Source organism: Platichthys flesus, chromosome 6 (assembly GCF_949316205.1).
Source record: "Platichthys flesus chromosome 6, fPlaFle2.1, whole genome shotgun sequence".
In the NCBI taxonomy this organism is placed as follows: Eukaryota; Metazoa; Chordata; class Actinopteri; order Pleuronectiformes; family Pleuronectidae; genus Platichthys; species Platichthys flesus.
In genome coordinates this window covers 8,315,104-8,331,304 of record NC_084950.1, presented here as the reverse complement: position 1 = coordinate 8,331,304, position 16,201 = coordinate 8,315,104, and the positions used below count along the sequence as shown (strand labels likewise).

Below are 16,201 nucleotides of genomic sequence, written 5' to 3'. Positions count from 1 at the left end.
GCTCTTTTGTGCGTTAATCAATCCTCTTATTAAATACGGTGTTTAAGCACATATCAAATATACATTTAAGGGTCATAGATTTTTTTTTGGGGGGGGGGGGTTATAGTATTTCAAAGTTACATGTTTGTCCTTTGTCCACATTCAATGTGGTGTTGCATTTGGAGCCTCCCTCTGTATCTGCATGATCAATCTCCTCTTCAGTTCGTGCCAATTTGCAAAAGAAACCCTTTGTGCATTGTAACAGCTGTAACACTGTCCCGGCGCTTTCACCACATTTCCCAATTTTTACCATTCTGTTTTACAATCAGGCTGCAACGGCATCCCGCCAACGCATGATTGAACCAGAGGTGCCCGTCCCTCAGCATCCTCTAAGGTTACCCTTTGTTTGACACGTCCCCTTTGTGTCAATAATGAGACGGTCATTAGAGGGAGCCTCTGGGAATCCTGAGGCTAGTGTTGTAGTTTGCATTGGTCTCTCAGATGTGACCAGTCCCACTGTAATTATGTGCTAACTGCCCATTATGCCTGCGAGCGGTTGTCATAGGACTGAATATGGTGATTCCCTTTCCGACTGGATAATGTCTACAGAGTTTGGTAACATCTAATCAAACTTGAGCTTGATACTCAGATATAATCACGTGCTTTTTTGTCACCTTCCCCTTTGGCTCTCCTGCTTTCTCTATTTCCATGGCATGCAAAATGAAATGCTCCCAACCTCATATTCCCAGTTTATCTTTTGTAACTCTGTTTTCTACATGATATCGTAGGATTTTGCTTCTCCCCAGCCCCCATCTTTTGCCTGAAGCTGCTCAGATGAATGGTCAGTAGAGGAAGGATGATCATCCATAGTCAAGTGAGATTGTCCTGCCGCACCTCCCCTCAGCCTCCTCCATCACAGGAGGTGCTCCACACCTCCAGCTCATTTCTAATCGCTCTCTACCTATAGTCGCTCCTGGTTCCCGTCGGCCGCATATGAAGCGATGCAACACTGTTATCATTAGCATCTGTTTGACAGAGCTCGCGATATGGCAGCACGCAGCTTTTTGATGGCTTCAGCCCGATCCCCACAGGATCTCATTAAATCCGCCTATAAGGCAGGACCACCCCCACCCCCACCCCCTACTACAACCACCGCAATGGCAGACCCGTTCCATTGCTGAGAAAGGGATGACAGCGGCAGAGAGATGTATAGTCGACGGAGGGAAAGGGTGGGGGGGATGAAACGGATAGATATGTAACAATGTATGGGGGAAGGGTGGAGGGAAAAAAGGGGGGAGGGCGGAAAAAGGGAAGGTGTGGCTGATGAAGGTATAAACAAGGAGACAAAGGAATGGAATGGCGAACACAGGAGGAAAACGGGGTTGGGGCGAAGGTCCGATTAAAGTAATCAATGGAAGTGGTGAGTGAGACGGTCTCTATGGTTCCACCACAAGCTCCCGTGTTTCCAGGTTATCTGTGGATACATGAGGAGCCGACATCTGTGTGGGAGGCAGCTGGCCCTGGGAAAATGGGATTACTGCACAAACCACGTTTCATACATCACTGGACTCACCTGCCACACTCTCACATTTAAATATGTGTAGACGATACGTGCAAATACTCTCACTGTGCACCCCCCCCTCTGGCTTACATTAATGCGAGCACATCAAATGTTGCAGGCACGCGCACAAAATATTGCACTATCGCCATAAATCTCTGCTGGTCCAGTCCCATGGTATCTGCTGCGGTGTGAGGGCGGGGTTACAGTCCCACTCAAGATTTGCCAATAAGAGGAGTAAGGAGGATGGATGTTCTCTCGCTAATTAAACCCTGGGGGTCTGTAGGGACTGAGCACAGCACCCTGTCCATGCCCCGCTCTCCTCCCACCACCCTGCAGTGTAGACAGGAAGGGCATTCCTGTACACACATGCACGCACACACACACGCGCACATACAAGAACAAAGCTCATTTAACAGCAAGTGTCTCAGCTCAGATGGTTAAAAAAAGAAAAGGGTTAAAAAAAATGTAGTAATTGCCTTAAGATAAGATCTGTTATTAAGTCCTATTCGGGGAAATTGACCAGTTAATTTATAATTTCTATAAAGGTGTGAAAGTGTGGATTTTAATATCATGCTAATTAATGTATTTTTCGCTGTATATTTAAGTTATCACACCCTACGGCCACAACATATACTGAATACTTTCTCTAACATCATTTCTGAGATATTCACTAAAACCAATTTGTGTATTGCTTGAACTCCAGTGCTTCTTGGAAATGTGCCATATGGTATTTACTGGTTGGATGTCATGCTTTGCTCATTACTGTAGACAGAAGCTGAAACATATGCAGACATGGCCTGAGGTGATGATGTACACACATTTTGTGTAAGGTAAGATCATTAGATAGCTGAAAACTCCTCATCTGTGCATCTGCATCGAAGAAAACACAGCGCGTCAACGATCTGACCAGAACCAAACAAGAGACGGATCAGGAAAGCGGGGAAGTGTGACAGAGCTGTCAGTGTCTCCCTCTCTCTTCCTCATTACAGATTCTCTCTCTTTTGCTCTCTCTCTGTCTCTCCCTCACCTTCTCCCTGTTTCTCCCTCTTAGTCACACACACACACTTCTCTGATGGACAACACAATTTCAGTAGAGGCAGATATTCAGAACTGTGTTTTCGTCTTGTTTCTACGCACCAAAGCACACAGGGCACCTCTGACCTGTATGAAAACCTGGTGGGGTCTGGGTCCAGCAAACAGAATGAATATCAACAAATTCAGTGATGCCTGACGTGAATATGCAGAAAAAAGCTGTAAGAAATATTCCTGATTTGTGTTGTAACTTTAGTTTATTTGGAATCAAAATTCCAGTCTGTTCTGTAACATGAAGGATGTGAGGCTTCTCCTCTCTTAACATCTGCTTTCCTTTCAGGACCAACTCACTGCCTCTGTTCTTTCAGAACCACGTCTACTCTCTGTTTTCCTCGGAATTCATGAAATCCTGAAAAAATAAGAAGCTAACTGTTTCCCATTACTGACTGCAGTTACATGTGAAAAGCCACAGCGGGGCCCCTGCGGCTCCTCGGCTCGTTGTTTTTCTTCCTGTGTCATTATTCGCGGCATACTTTGTCAAGCTATGTAAATACTTCTTCAGTCACATGCAGCACTGGAATGCCGTTGAGAGCAAAGACGCTCGCTTAATTCTGACAGCCTGCCTATAGTCGCAGTCTTGTCAGAAGATCTGTGCTGGAGTATTTTTGACACATTTCCATTGTCTGATCCCCGACGCAACCAAATCCCCAGAGCTCACTGATCTCGGGCTGCTCAGAGGAGGGTAAACCCCATATAGTGGAGATTGAAGGCGTAAAACACAAATTCCCTCCGAAATCCTTGTCCATTGTAATCCTCCTATTATAAGAGGAACCAGGATTCCCAGTGACGACAGGATCCTGCTGCAGGAGCAGGAGACTGTACAGTGAGAAATAAACTAAATATATAAATATAAATTAATTTAACTTGACAGCAAATGTCATTAATAATCTATTTAATTCACACATGAGGCAAATTCAAAGTCTGCGCTAAAAAAAAAACATTGGAGATAATATTATGTGTTAGAAGGTTCCTGTTTACAGAATGATAGATAGATAGATAGATAGATAGATAGATAGATAGATAGATAGATAGATAGATAGATAGATAGATAGATAGATAGATAGATAGATAGATAGATAGATAGATAGATAGATAGATAGATAGATAGATAAATAGATAGATATAACGCTTGTATAATCGAGGAATGATAGATAGATAGATAGATAGATGGATAGATAGAGCTCCTAATTAACCAGTGCATAACGTGGGGAGCCAAAACCCTCAAACAAAACCCTCTCTGTGTTAATCAGCCATTGAGGCGAGCCGCTCTTGGAACACGCCACCCTGACCAGAATAATGGGCCACTTTACAGGCCTCCAAGTTAGTTCACAGAACCCCGAGCTGGGAAACCGCTCGCACAGGGTTCATCGGGAGGAGGGGCAATCTAATTGTTTTCTCCGTTTTTGTTTTTGTATCCCCCCCCCCCCCCCCCACACCACCCCCCCTCACCCCCTGCCATCCCCTCCGCACACACACACACACACACACACGCCCCCCTCCTCTTATAAGTCTGAAAAGGGGGCTAACAAACAGGCAATGAAGGGGATTGTTGTGTGTTCCGTTGGACGAGTGGGTGAGGTAAACACAACTAGACGGCAGGATCCATCAGCTGGGCTCCTCGTTGGGACGGGATAGGCCGAGCAGTGGGGAGCAGCAGGCGGGGGATTGGTCTGGACATGTGCAGGGGGGAGGGAAGGGGGTGAGGGGCCACTGGCAGTTTTGGGGGAGAGAAGGCGAGGGGGGGTAAGAGGTCCTGAGGGAATCAGGAGGGGGGAGAGAAAAAGAGAGTGAAGCGAGGGAGACCCAATAAAAAGGGGGAGGGGGGGGGGGTATTCCGGAAGAAGTGGGAGGTGGACGTGGGTACTGATGTTCCTCCTCAGAGTGTGGGCATTGTGTTTTCTTCCTTTTTCACCCAAGTTCTCATGCATGTCCCGTGTTTGGCTCCAGAAAACGTCCCCGAAAAGTGATGGAGCTCTCTGAGATTAAATGGACAAGTGGCAGCTCCGCACCGTGCTCCCACAGCTCGAGGCTATTTACTTACTCAAGAGGAACGTTAATGCCGACCGATGCCCCCGGAGCCGAACAAAGAGGCACACAAACCTGCCTCAGGGGCCCATTACGCACTTAATTGAGGATTTGTGGAATAGTATAAAAAAGGGGCAAAGGAAGAGGAAGGTTGGGGAGACGGGGGTGGTGGTGGGGGGGGGGGGGGGGGGGGGGTAGTGAGAGAAGTTGGTGATGAGAATAGATTTATTTGAATTTCAACTTCAGGGTTTTCATATGGTTCCCAGTCACCTTTCCCAGTCAGAAGATACAGCAGGAGGATCATATGTGATATTAACATGCAGCTACATCTTTGTCACAATATGGAACCTTGAGGCTTTATCCTATTCATCCTCTTTATTCCCCTTTCGCTGATCCCTCCCCCCCCCCCCCCCCCCCACACACACACACATTATCCTCATTATGAATCTGTCGAGGAGACAAACATCCACAGCAACTCAATCTTTCAATCAATATCTCCACATGTCAAGGAACAAAAACAGTCGTCCTTAATTTATTCTGAGGCATATTCTGGTAATATGATCCAGTCAAAGATCCGGAATAATTTTCTAGAATTTAAATGAAAGTAAAAAGATGTATTGATTTATATTGAAATGTCAGACTGCGGATCGGGACAAATCCCAGTGACCCCCCACATTGGTGGGTGGAGTTGACTGTCAAGTGGGCCATCATACTGGTGGGCCGCTGGACCATCCTGTCATTCAGGTGCTGGACTCGCTTGCCAGTCAAGTGTCGTCCAATCGCAGAAGTCCGATTCTCTTTCCCAGTTCAATCCTAGATATACTTTTTTGTGTCATGAGCCATAATGTTTACAGAGTGATGGTACAAGCCAAAGTAACCCACTCTCCCCCCCCCCCCCCCACACACACACCTTATAACACGGTGCGAATCCGTCAGAGTGAATCTGCAGATGAAGTCGTCTATTTGTTTCGAACGACTCACTCAATGTGCTCTAATTCTTTTGTTGCCACACAGTGGGCTGATTGTTCTCACTGGCATGGTCTTTGGTGCCAAGAGAAAGGAATAAGAAAAAACAACAACCCCCCCCCCCCCCCGGTCCGACCCCTGCTTCCCGTTCACTCTCTGAGCAATTCCGTGACTCCCCCTGCTGACCTGAATTCAGACGTTGCAGGTGCCAAAGGGATGTGGGTGTTTCTGGGTTTTCGGAGGACAGTGGCAGTGGAAGAGCAGTGGGTGGGATGAGGCCATCCCTGTACCAGTAAACACTGACTCAGTTCCCACTGGGGCCCGAGTCTGAGTCATAGTGAAAATACATTTCTCAGAAATGTGTATAAAAAATGATCAGAGGAGTTTTAACAGTTTTTTAGGATGTGTTTACCTCACACTCGTCTCTTGGCTTTGAAAATCAATATAAATTTGCCTTAACATGTGGACCTGACCAGCTGGTTGTTACACAGTTAACTTGACCTCTGACCCGTGTCTACTGGATTGTAACCAACACGAAATTCCCACATGGTGTTTGCACTGGCAACACAGACACTTGTTAGTTCACCTTTAGACATGATGAACTACAAGAACATTGAAATCATTTCACATTCATAAATCTGAAATAGAATAAATAGAATTGCGATTAACAACTGTATGTTTATTCTTTAATTGAATAGTTACTTTTTTTCTACTGGATCAATCAATGTTATTTCTGTATTACAATATGAATGTTACACAACTTTTAATGCTACAGCTGATTTATGTTTTTATGATTTGTTGAGCAGCACTGTTCTACGATAGATGTCATGACATGACAGCACGTGGAATAATCCTAAGAAGACATATAGAAAATGGATGCAAATAAGATGCTATTAAAAAGCAAACTAGATTAATAGCCGAAAAGAGTCCACTCAATGATTAACACATGTGCTTCCACTTTGGGAGGTTCTGCTCCTTCCCTTCCAGATTGTCTGGGCAGTTTAATGACTGCTGCTGTCTCAGAGCAAAATCTGAGGAAATGCCTCGACCTCGGCCAGCAGAGATCTATCGCTCTGCCGCCCAGCAGCAGGCTCGCTGCTGAATGCCTCTGTTTCTGTTCCTGTGCAGTCACACAGAAGTGAAGGGAGCCAGGCTCTTTGTTTGGTCAACCCATGGGAAAGGCCTCACTCTGTTCAGCTCTCTGAGAACTGGTACACTGATTCTATAGGCAGGACCACAGGAGCAAAAAAAAACCGAAACAAAAACGAGCATGAACCCCTCATAGTGGGAAGATTCACACCAGGATCACGGTGATGAAGAGGAGACGGATAAGGATCCAAGGTCCGGAGAAGCAAAGAGAGCAGGTAATGACGTTCAGGGAACATCAGGAGCAGAATTAAAGGAGGAGGTATTAAAGTAATTGGGGAGGACTGAGGAAGTGAAAGGAACAGCTAAGGGAAGAAAAAGAGAGGAGTATTGAGAGAGTGAGAAAAGAAGAGACAGAGACGGACGAGCTTGAGGGTGGTAAAGAGTGAAAAGAGGAACTGGATGGCACTTTGGCAGCTTCAGCGTGTTCCCAGGAGGATTACTCAAGCACTGGATGCCACAGACTGCCAGCAAGGCATAGAGGAGTTCCATGAATGGACGCACAAGGACACCCACACACACATACTCAGGGACGCACTAACATACTGCTAGACGCCTCCCCTGTCACCTGTTTCCTGTCTTCCATCTTTTACCCAGCTCCTGTCCATTTTTTTACAACCCTTTCCCTTTGAATTCCAGCACTTCTCTGCCTCCTCTCTCTTTTCTCACCCTCTATCTACATCACTCTCTCGGCAGTGAGACGAGAGGTTTGTCTTGGCTAGCGCTTGGACAGGTGACATGTGCTGCATCCCCGGGCTGCGTGTGCGGCCCCTTCCTCACTCACTCGTGCACTGGCAGAGCTCACAGAGACACATCAAGGAGCGGAGACGCTACCCCAGCCTTTAGCCTCTTCACTCACACACTCCCTCACTCCATCCTTTGGCCATTTGTCTCCTTGGAACAACAGAGAGAGGTCTATCTTCTACTGTCGGTCCTCCTCGTCTTCTTCACTTTCTGTCACTCCCACATCTCGGTGTTACTCCCCCGCTCTCTCCAACACTTCTGGCAGTGTAAAACCTCAGTTTATCTGGCAGAAGACGAAGTGTCTCCACATTGTTCAAGGGTTTCATTGTTTTTCCGGGGTGCTAAACAGCACTGAATAACATTATGGAGCAGCGCACAAAACCAGAACCCAAAGAGGGAAATAGACTGGGCCCTATCTGCAGCCTCTCAGGTCTTATATTAAAAATATTGCGATGTCTTGCTATAAAAAATAAAACCATAAAGCCTCATTCTCTCCATTACATGTGAAAATCCTATAGTATTCATTTAATCTTCCGGCTTACTCTGGGGCAGTGTAAATGCAATTTTCTTTTAATCATCATTCCTGCTCGCTGGTGATGGCTCATTTGCCATCTGGTCTCCCATTACCACTCATCACATGAGCATCCCACACAAATCCATCCAGAGCGTTCGTCTTCTAGTAATAATAATAATAACTCTCAAGCTCAACACACCACTCAAACCAATCCATAGAAAACCAGTCGACATCGATTGGTAGAAATCAAATTTTCACAGTCACTGGAGAAGCTGTCAGTTGATCAGCATATTGATTTTTTTTTGGGCCAGTGTGCTGTTTTTTCCTTTTCCTCTCTTTATTATTTACCCCTGACTTGCATATCTACACAACTACCCTCCCCCTATTTGTGTGTGCATGTGCGTTGGTATGTGTGTGTGTGTTTGTGTGTGTGTGTGTGTGTGCCTCGCAGAACAAAGAGGCGCTCACACAACACACATCCATGTAAACATCCACTCTGCCCCGAGCACCCTGAGCAACTACTCTAATTAAAGGAGCGTCTGCACAGATGGTTAACATAACACGTTCTGAGAAATATGATTTTGACTGATTTCACTTCCACTTGGTGAGAGGCGACGCTGCAGGCTCTAGTCTGGGCATGTGACAGCCTGTAAGTGTGTGTGTGTGTGTGTGTGTGTGTGTGCATGAAAGGTTGGTCCTTTCTTATTTCAAATTTAATTACCTGACAATTACAGTCCCATCTCAACGTGGTTTGCTATCACAATCAATGCTTACTGTCACAAATACATTCAAATAGTGATATCACAAAATGTATTTAGACTAATTTTTTTTAGCCATCAGTGAGTTTCCTTAACAAGGTGTTTATATATATTAAAGCTCACATCGTCTATAAAGAAAAAGTATCGTTCCATATATCTCGACTTAAATTCATCCAATTTGTTCAACAGCCTGAATTAATCAGGAATCAAGTTTGAACTGTGAAAGCCACAAAATGTATAAGGAATATTAGAAAGAAGAAGGCACATGACAAAACATCCAGGGAAAAGGAAATTTGTTTTCTATTATTTCCTGACAAACGCAGGTAAGAAGGATTAATGTAGCACGCCCAGAGGAGAGTCGCTGCATGAATTCCTCTTCACTAATGATGCTCTCCTCTGTGAACAAATGCAAATTATGTGCATAATGTTGCCAAACACTCCCAATGGTGTAAAATCTCATGTGTGTGAATTGGCTGTGACGGCAGCATGTGCAATCCTTATTTAAGATTTTTTTTAAAAGACGTGAGTTTTTCTTTCAAATGAATCATCCGGCCTTTCAGCGTATGTGCGCTCTCACTCATGTAAAGGCAGCAAATGCCACAGTACAGTGGCAGAGCAGCCTGTGGGGAAAGGACAAAACGCATTAGATGCTTGGACACTTTCCTTTACAGACTCTCCCGGCAATTACGCTGAGGGCCAAGGCCTCTTCACATCACATCCCTTCCACACAGTACACATGGTACAGCCAGTTCCCTCCACCATGGACCACCTACATGGGAGGCAACATGTCCAGTGAGAAAAAAGAAAAAAACAACTTCACATCTTCTCCTTATCTGTTCCATGCAGGAACCTCCACCTGCAAACCAATCATTGATACGCAGTGGACGCAGGCGTCTGCACTCACACACCCTGTTCACGTTTAGCATGTGACCAGTGGAGACTGATGCTGAGGGCGATCAACTGATGGTGCCAAGACAGTCGGTTTCCATGGCGACGCTGATGGTGCTATTGGAAAACTGTGTGTGTGTGTGCGTGTGTGCGTGTGCATGCGTTTTATGAAGGAGGAAAGGGGCTGCAACGATTGGCTCAAGAGGTGGGTGGTGGTGGCAACAAGAATTTTTTCTCGGATAATCAAAAACACATGGACACATATGGAATTCCGTGGAAGACTCCCACTAGATAAAGCCTCAAAGGAGGGAAGATAATAAAAAGATAACGCATCACGTCTTTCCGAGACGAACATATTGACCAAATATGTGATCTGTATTCAAGCAGCGAAGCAAACTCGCGCAAAACAACTTGTTGACCAGGTTGGTCCATAAAAGTTGCGATGATTCTCACAGAAAAGCTGCTGTAGGGTAATTCAGCCCAAAGCTTTCTTCTTCTCTGTGAAACCAAAACGTTGTGCGCTTGGCTGAGGCGCACAACGTTTGGCTGAAGCGCAATTTAAACAATCAAAAACGCACAAGAAAGAGAATTAAGAAAGTGTTGCCCGAGACATAACTGCGTATTTGCTTGTTGGTCGGGGTTTAATTGACAAAAGGGGGAAAAAGGTTATGCATAATATACATGTAAATTGAATCTGAAGAAACCTGAAGAAAGGTGTGAGGAGCTGCAGCTCTTTTGTTCAGCCCTGTACTGTAATGTTGACGCTCCGCGCTCGTGGACTTCTCCACCGCAGCCTCTCACTTCAAGTCTTTATTTCATCATCTATATGATAAAGTGTAGAATATGAAAACGAATCTGAAATTCACTGATGTGCAGAAGACCTTCAGTTGATGATTCGAGGAAGATCCGCTGCTCAACTTGAAACCTGTGTTGATTTTTTTTTACGCGCAAACAACCGCTGGATGAAATCAGTGGTTTTTAATTGACCTGTAATTGATCGATTAAAACAAAATGAGGGTCTGATGAAGACGCACCACGCGTCCATCCTCTCCACCTCTCGGCGTCTCTCATCTCCTGCTTGCAGACTGAAATAATAAGAAAAAAACTGAAAATAAAAACAGCCTCTTACCTTTGTTGCAAACTGCGGTGATGAAAAGTTTTTGGTCTTGTCGCCTGGCAGGGTCTTGTCGCATCCGCTTCGGAGACGTGGGGCCACGGGGCGCGCAGTGGTCCAGGACAGGAGCGGATTCAAACACCGACACGGAGGGATTTTCTCTGTAAAATCCGAGGGAGCACCGCAGCTCAACGATCCCACTGAATGAGCTGAGCCCACCTCTCACCACGGCGTTTTACTCCCCCACCCACCTCCTCCTCCCGTCTCCCCCGCCCCCCCTCTTCGTGGGAATGCCAGCTCCCGTTGGTTGAGGATGCAGCCTATACGGTACCCATCCTCTCTCACCCTCTCTCTCTCTATCTCACGCTCAACGATTCACACACAAAGTGGATGCAATAAAAAAAACCTGTTTGTGAGGAGAAGTGCCAAAACCCCAGAACCTCTCCTGAAAGTGAAAAACGTCCTTTAGCCTTCGATCGTGTGTTAACATGCAGAGGACGTGCTGCTCTCATCCTCCTCCTGGGACAACTGGTTGTTAATACCTTTTTTTCGTGGCTCTGGTTGAACTTGAGAGTATCCATAATCTTCCTCATCATATTATGTCACACAATTTACACGGAAGAACTAATGCATTTCATTTTAAACTTTGTTTATCCATGTGAAACTTAATAAACGTTAACTGGGATCGATGGTGAATGTACATGGGAGAGAGGCTTGAGGAATGTTTGCACACTTCAGGACTGTGAAGGTGCAGACTTGACCCAAAGTGAAAGAACGTGTTGGCAAATATTATGCGACTCTAGTTCGTGGTGTCAAGGACGAGGTGGAACAAAAACAGATGGCTGTCCAAAATGTGTGTGTGCGTGCATTTTATGAAGGAGGAAAATGGCTGCAATGATTGGCTCAAGAGGTGGGTGGTGGTGACAGTTATTTCTGTTTCCCCATGATTTGTCATCACGTAGGTCAGAGACAAACAGATTGACAAAATAATGCCAATCTAGTTTTAGTGATCTGTATAAGAGCAGCAAAGCAAACTCGTGCAAAACGACTTGTTGACCAGATTGGTCAATAGTAGTTGGGATGATTCTAACAGAAAAGCTGCTGTAGGATAAATCAGCCCAAAGCTTTCTTCTTCTCTGTGAAACCCACATGTTGTGTGCTTGGCTGAGGCGACAAGGTTTGACTGCACAATTAAAATTGAGAAAGAGACCCGAGACATAACTGGGAATTTGCTTGTTCATCGGGTTGTAATTGACCGAGGGGAGAAGGGTTATGCATAATTGCTATTTGACAGAATTTGGCAAATTTGTGTGTCTCTAGTTCGTGGAGTGAAGGATGAGGTGGAACAAAAAGAAGATTAACTGTGCAAAATGGGGAAAAGGCTAGTCATCTGTGATGTATCTTGACTGCATTTAACGAGTGTTTTCTGCTTTTTTAATTGTTCTCGCAATTCACAAATTAATGAAATTGTCAATAAATGTCGGGTGATTTAGAAAAATGTACATTGCAATTTACCCATCATAATGTAGTCCTGTTTTCTTGTCTTTACCAACCATAAAAATCATTCAGTTTCTCTCCATTCATCTATCACTGGAGGAGGTGGACCTGGATCATGTTGTATCCTCAACAATGACTGACAGGAAATCAATTCAGTCAATGTAATGTGTAGTTTAATTGTTGCTAAGCGACATATTGGACATTAATGAGTTGGTGAGAGACATTTAAAACAGTGTGATAATAATAAAGTTCAGAATTGCTGCACATCGTTATCAATTTAAACACATTAAAAGGGAATATGGAATGATGACACGACTGGGAAGTGCTTTCCAATTTCTGCCCAATGTGCTATTTATTATCTGTTGAGGAAGAAATATTGGAACAGGTTGATGGTTCTTGTTTTCGAGGCAGCCATGGACGCTGGGTAATTGGTTCAAATGGCTAAAACATAGGTTTACCTGTCAAGGACTCAAGTGGCTGTTCAAAGTTGAGCGTTGTCTGGATGGACCAAAGGCACGATGAAGATGCTAGTATGCTACATCGAAACTGCTTGAATTGGTTCTTTTGAAACCATTTCCCTTTGCACTATTCCAATATTGAATAAACAGGTGTTCAAATCTGATAGAAAGTTCGTTCCCCCTATTGGAGCTTTTACTACCGCTCACTATGACCACAGGCTTTCATCCTTTGAGCATGACTTTAGACGATTAGACATCACTTTGCACGATCCAGTTTGCTTTCCAGAATTTACTGGCTTGTACGATGTTTTCTTTTCATTCACTTGAACTGATAGACCTGTTTTGCATCCTGCTTCTTACAAAGAAAACACGTTGAGCATCTGTCAACCTTTAAAAATCCAATAATACAGCACGGCTCGTTAAAAAAACAAAGCTGTTCTGAGACCTTCCCAAGATGGTGATAAAGCGGCACTCGCAGTCACCCAATCTAACTGAAGTGCAAGCGCTGCTCATCAGACTACGCAGGAGAGGAGGTAGAACTGAATTGTCTGAGCAACTACGTTTGGGTCAGAGCTCTGTGTGTGTTCAGAGCATATAAGGCAGCAAATGAGAGCAAAGGGAGCAATAAGAAAAAAATTCCCCAAACTGCTCAAAAGAGCTGGAGCCGAAACACTGACGATCAGTGAGTGTGTGCGAGATGTGGAAATTCTCAGGTATGTGGATTTTCCCCCTTTGCCCAGACATGAAATGTAATAATTGAATCAGACAGGCCATTATGCAACTATGAGAAGATTCGGGCAGGATGGTGTCGAGGCTGGGCAGAGAATGAGAGAAGTTCTGCTTTTTGTTGACAGCCTGAAATAATGTTTAACGATAATATGGACATTTTTCAAAGTGAGAATGATTTGTCCCACTAACATCAGATTCGTTTTTACTGACCTGTAGATGTTTAGTCAAGTAAAAACATGGCACTTGAAATTATATATCTTGGTTATAATTGTGACTGACTCGTCTCTCAACCACCAGGCTACACACATGCCTTCCATCATCAACTCATCTTTGTTGTGGTTTAATTCTTAGTGTTTATTTTCAATCTTTGTGCCTTTGTTTGCTCATTGAAATATTGATCACCTGCCCACGCCACGACACTCAGCCATCTTGTCCACTTCTTCACTCCATCCTGCCTCAACGCCTCAAAATCCCCCCTCCCTTCCATATTCATAACATTTATAAAAATATCATAGGCTGCCTGTGCAAGCCGGACCTATAGTAATGTTTTATTGTTAGGTGGCCTCTAGGGGCCATTTCAATAATAGGAAGTAAAGGCAGAAGTTAGGTGGAAGAAGGTAGAAGTCTTTACTAGGAAGAGGCTGCTCACAGATAGATGTCTTAATAAAAGTGTGTGAGACCAAAGCTCCAATGTGGGTTGAGCTATCCACTGCCACATTCCTGTACACATCACTGCTGATTGTGTTACACCCCTGACCCATCCAATGAGAGAAAACCGTTGAACCTGCCTGGGTTTGTTTAGTTTCTGATGCGTCTTAGCTACTGTATAAACAAGTTGCTACAAGTTTGCATTGGTGTCATATTTCTGTCTTGACCTGAGGCCCCTGTCTGCTTGTTCTCGCAAGTAAACCTCTCCCTGAACAATTCAGGTATTTGCCAGCCATGCACCTCACCGGGTTGGGTTGATGAGACACAGAGCTTCTCCGACACGTGGATGTGCTCAGTGAGGGAGAGTCACTATAAAAACACCAGGATTCTCTTCTCTATGCTAATCAGAGGGGTGGCAGGTTGGGTGCTCAATTACCCTACTCAATGTCAACTGATTAGAAAAAGAGAGGAATGCAATGTATAACAGATATAGATATGAGTCTGTGTGATTTGACTCCATGGTGATAATCACTGTGACTCTAGTGGGTTGTCTTCCATTGAGTAATCTTTGTCCAACTAGGAAGCACTTGGGTCAGTTAGCTTCAGTCCATCACTCCCCTGACGTACAGGTTTATGGTCTTTTATCTCAACCTTTCGCTGGCTTGTCGTCCCAGTGACACCATCAATAATACAGATAAAAACAGGGCAGCAAATGTCCCAAATCAGTTGGTCTCCAGTGTATTCAGTGCAACTCTGGGGATTTAAACACACATCGGGCCCTGGTGCACTTTGGTCTTTCTCTTCACACGTTGATCGTATTGTAACTGTGCCATGACAAGCGCAAAGCAATTGGTAGACCTGGACATTTTAATTTCCGATGTGGGAAAATCTGCTTTAATTTTATCTTTATTTAGTTTGTAGAACTCTACGTTTTAAGTATAATGCTCCATTTTACGCTATTTAGGGAAGAAACCATGATGTACAATTTCCATTTACACATGCATCAATATGATGGTGGGCATGGCTTCTGAGGAGCAATCAGCAAACCCAGAAAAGTGTTGCGAGAATAATCAAGGGTAATCAAATTGGTGATTCTTCACAAACAGCCCTGGGGAGAGGAGGTAACCCTCGTATATTTGAAAGATTGCGAAAACCGAAAGAGTGTTACTGACCGGCCAAACAAAGGAACTACACCTGCGAAACACATGCTCATACTCTGTGTTTCCTGCTGTCTTGTTCATTCATCCTGTCTCTATATCTTACTATCTTTATATCCACATTCTCTCAGTTCGGTAGCTGCCATCGGATTTCATGCAGGCTTTCTGCAGCTGCTGTCAGAGTCAAACAATCACATCTATAAATCATACTGCCACCTTTTGGCTGTGCAATCCAGTCGCCTGCCTGCATATGGATGAAAACACAGCTGGGGCTTTGCATCAATACAGCAAAATTGCTTTGTGTGTTGAAACATGAGTGTCTTGTATATTTATTCATGGCTGTGTAGCGGTGTATAAATGACTTTCTTCCATTTTATATGGTCATATATGGTTGGTAATGACTGCATAATACGCCGCTCTGCTCCGGCTGTATATATTACTTGACTGGAAGAGGAGTAGTTGTGGGTGTAGCACGGTGAGTTGCTCAAGGCACAATTTGCAAGGAATGATAATGCAGGGGATACTATTATAGGGTTGTTAACACATTTCCGCTAAAAGGCTAATGACTCTTTATAATACCAACAAGCTAACAACAACTAATAACAACAAGGCCCTCTCCCAAGTAGTGGGGTTTTCCATTTCTCTATATGATGTAGGGGTAGTGGCCATCTAGCATTTAAACACTCCCCCTAAACGAATTGATAGTCGGACATGTCCGAATGTGTTATGAATGAAACAAATCAACATTGCGATCTTTGTAGTTAAAAAGCTCATAAATGCCTTTATGAAATCTTGGAAAAATATCCATGAAAAAAATTCAGCATTCATGTGATTGAATCATTGTGACATTATTTAAAATTGCTCATGTAAACATAAATGCAGATCTTTTCTTCATGTTGAATCTTTAAAATTATTATTTTCCAAT

The 16,201-nt window shown here is 44.2% G+C and overlaps 1 protein-coding gene across 1 annotated transcript in view; it reads right to left on the bottom strand.

Annotated features, from left to right (window-relative positions):
- Nucleotides 1-10,991, bottom strand: part of LOC133955557 (excitatory amino acid transporter 2-like) — a 29,203-nt gene extending 18,212 nt beyond the window's left edge. Inside the window, exon 1 of the mRNA XM_062390452.1 lies at nucleotides 10,803-10,991. The gene's annotated coding sequence lies outside the window, so the exon portion shown is untranslated. The remainder of the gene's footprint in view (nucleotides 1-10,802) is intronic.
- Between the last annotated feature and the right edge of the window lie 5,210 nt (nucleotides 10,992-16,201).